At 44.7% G+C, this 3,623-nt stretch overlaps 1 non-coding gene across 1 annotated transcript; it reads right to left on the minus strand.

Moving 5' to 3' along the window:
* Positions 1-2,504: 2,504 nt before the first annotated feature.
* trnas-gcu (transfer RNA serine (anticodon GCU)) lies at positions 2,505-2,586 on the minus strand. Its single transcript has one exon. It is a non-coding gene; the product is annotated as a tRNA-Ser (tRNA).
* Positions 2,587-3,623: the final 1,037 nt, after the last annotated feature.

A 3,623-nucleotide genomic window follows, 5' to 3' on the forward strand; every position in this document is an offset into this window, starting at 1 on the left:
CGCTCCATGTTAATAAAAGCAGCTCCAGGTGTGGTTGGAACTCCCAGTCTGATGTCACAATGCTCCTTGGTCCATGTCTACAGAAGCTGCTCCAGATGAGGTGGGAGCTGCCATCCCTGGCAGCTCCCTCACCTCTATACCATCATAGAAATATGATGCCATTCTGGAGCCATTGGTGGAATATCCGTACCATGAGAACTTAGTCGTATTTTTCATCACCACCGAATCATACTAAAATACTTTATTTCTTAAACTTTATTTAGCATGTGCATATTGCAGTCAATGCGAAGTAAGATAATGGTGTTAACTGACGTATGTTCATTTAAAATTACAACTTATTTTTCATGTTGAGTTACTGCTACTTAAAAAGGATAATGTTTTTTAATAAAATCACAGTTTTATTCTGTGTGAGCGAACGTGGTTTATATTATTTAAATTGAACTTGTTCTCTGTGTAAAATGATGAAATAGATCTCAATTTCAAAATAAAATTGGTATTGTTGTCATCCACCTTGAAATGTGGTCATAGAGATATACAGCTTTGAAACAGACCCTTCAGTCCAACCTGCCCATGCCGACCAGATATCCCAACCCAATCTAGTCCCACCCGCCAGCACCCGGTCCATATCCCTCCATACCCATCCTCTTCATATTCCCATCCAAATGCCTCTTAAATGTTACAGTTGTGCCGGCCTCCACCACATCCTCTGGCAGATCATTCCATACACGTACCACTCTCTGTATGAAAACGTTGTCCCTTAGGTCTCATTTATATCTTTCCCCTCTCAAACTAAACCTATGCCATCTAGTTCTGGACTCCCTGATCCCAGGGAAAAGACTTTGTCCATTTATCGTATCCATGCCCCTCATAATTTTGTAAACATGTATAAGGTCAGCCCTCAGCCTCCAATGCTCCAGAGGAAACAGCTCCCGTCTGTTCAGCCTCTCCATAATGCTCAAATCCTCCAACCCTGGCAACATCCTTGGAAATCCTTTCTGAACCCTTTCAAGTTTCACAACATCTTTCCAATAGGCAGGAGAGCAGAATTGCACGCAATATTCCAACAGTGGCCTAACCAATGCCCTGAACAGCCGCAGCATGACCTCCCAACTCCTGTACTCAATACTTTGAACAATAAAGGAAAGCATGCCAAACGCCATCTTCACTATCCTATCTACCTGCGACTCTACTTTGAAGGAGCTATGAACCTGCACTCCAATGTCTCTTTCTTCAGCAACATTCCCAAGCCCCTATCACTATTTGTATAAGTCCTGCTGAGATTTGCTTTCCCAAAATGCAACACCTCGCATTTATCCGAATTAAACTTTATCTGCCTTTTTACGCCCATTTGCCCATCTGGCCAGATCCTGTTATAATCTGAGGTAACCCTCTTCGTTGTGCACTACATCTCCAATTTTGGTGTCATCCCTAAACTTACAAACTGTACCTCTGTTGCTGATATCCAAATCATTTATGTAAATTATAAAAACTCGAGGACGCAGCACCGATCCTTGTGGAACTCCACTGGTCACAGGCCTCCAGTCTGAAAAACAACCCTCCACTGCCACCCTCAGTCGTCGACCTTCGAGCCAGTTCTGTATCTAAATGCTGGTTCTCCCTTTATTCCATGAGATCTAACCTTCCTAAGCAGTCGTCCATGAAGTCCAAATAAATCACATCTACTACTCTGCCCTCATCAATCTTCTTTGTTACTTCTTCAAAAAACTCAATCAAGTTTGTGAGACATGATTTCCCACGAAAGCCATGTTAGGTATTAGAACGAAACGTCTGTTAATGACTTTCGTTTAAAGACACATTAGATGTTTATGCTGCATTAATCTGTGGTTATTGATGCACAGTTTATGTTCACTTCCTGCAATTTACATGCTGATTTCTCCAGTTGTTCATAGTTCAGTGTGATGCATCCAGTGTGTGCACAACGAGAGGGAGCTTGCTTCCCACATCTCGTATTTATCTGTGTCTTATATCCAGTATTCATCAATGGTGAGAGCAAGGGGGGAAGGGCGAGACCAATGTGTAAGTCTATCCGTGCCAATGCATGGTACCCACATCGGCAATTCTCTACTGTGCATTCACAGCCAGTTTTCTGTGCCGCTACACCCACCCCCTGCACCTTTTGAAATATCTCTATTATTTTGTTTTGTCTCTCTGTGCTCTAACCAGCAAGATGAATCACATCTACCCAACCCTCTCCAGATTTCATGTGATAAAACACTCAGTAAGAATCCCATTGCATTAAACATGCACATCGCATCTCTCGTTATTTGGTTTCCCTGGATCTCTTTCATAAGATTAACGTTCACAGCAACTTTACTTGGAAAAGAAAATCGCGTTCCTTTTCATTATCCCAATTCAGTTAACATTTCGTTAAGTTAGGCATCGGTCTCAAATTATTCTTTGAAGTTTTATAATATGGTCGATACAGATTAACTGACCATTGGAGTTCCAATTTCAATAAGACAGCTGTGATAATCCAAAAACAGCGACGAGAGTGGGATTCGAACCCACGCGTGCAGAACACAATAGATTAGCAGTCTATCGCCTTAACCTCTCGGCCACCTCGTCGCATATGCATTGTCGGGTAGAACATAATCTTCCAGACGATCACAATCTCATCATCTCTGGGGAATCTCCCATTCACAGCCTCCAACCTCATTGTCCATTAACCCCACACTGCCCGATTCTCCCTCCTTCCTAAGATCTGCTGTCTCTGCCTGCGCCTGTTTAACCCGACTCATCTCTTCCTACCTCAACACCTTCCTGTCTCCCCAGTCCAGGAAATTCTCACCTACGTTTGTGACACCACCTATGCACTTTATCTCCTCCAAGACTTTAATTTCCCTGGTCCACAACGCGTCATCTTCATATTGGAGATCCAGTCCCTGTACACATGCATCAGCTATGACGGAAGTCTCCAAGCCCTCTGTTTCTTCATCTCACCCCATCCCAACCAGTACCCTTCCACCGACACCCTCATCCAGCTGGCTAAACTGGTCTTCACCCTCGACAACTTTTCTGTCCAATCCTCCCACTTCCTCCGAACCGAAGGGGTAGCCATGGGCACACACATGTGACCGAGCTATGCCTGCCTGTTTGTCAGATATGTGGAATTGTCCAACTTTCGCAGTTACTCTGGCACCTCTCTCCACTTGTTCCTCCGCTACATTGATGAATTCATTGTCCCCACTTCCTCCTCCCACGAGGAAGTTGAACAGTTCACCAACCAACACCTTTCCCCCAGAACTCAAATTCACCTGTATCTTCTTGGCAACTCCCTTCCACTTCTTGGAACTGTCCATCACCGTCTCCAGCGAATGACCAATGACAGACATATATCACAAGCCCACCGACTCCCACAGCGACCAACACGACACCTCCTTCCACCCCACCTCGTGTAAAAACACCATCCCTTATTCCTAATTCCTCCGCCTCTCGCGTATTTTCTCCCAGGATGACCAATTCCACCTCAGAAAGTCCCGGTTGGTCTCCTTCCAACGTGGTTGACGATGCCCGTCAGTGCATCTCCTTCACTTCACTCACCACCACACTTAAGCCCCACCCCTCCCGCAACAAGAACAGAATCCAATGGTCCTCAACTTTCA

This window comes from Chiloscyllium punctatum, chromosome 18 (genome assembly GCF_047496795.1).
Source record: "Chiloscyllium punctatum isolate Juve2018m chromosome 18, sChiPun1.3, whole genome shotgun sequence".
In the NCBI taxonomy this organism is placed as follows: Eukaryota; Metazoa; Chordata; class Chondrichthyes; order Orectolobiformes; family Hemiscylliidae; genus Chiloscyllium; species Chiloscyllium punctatum.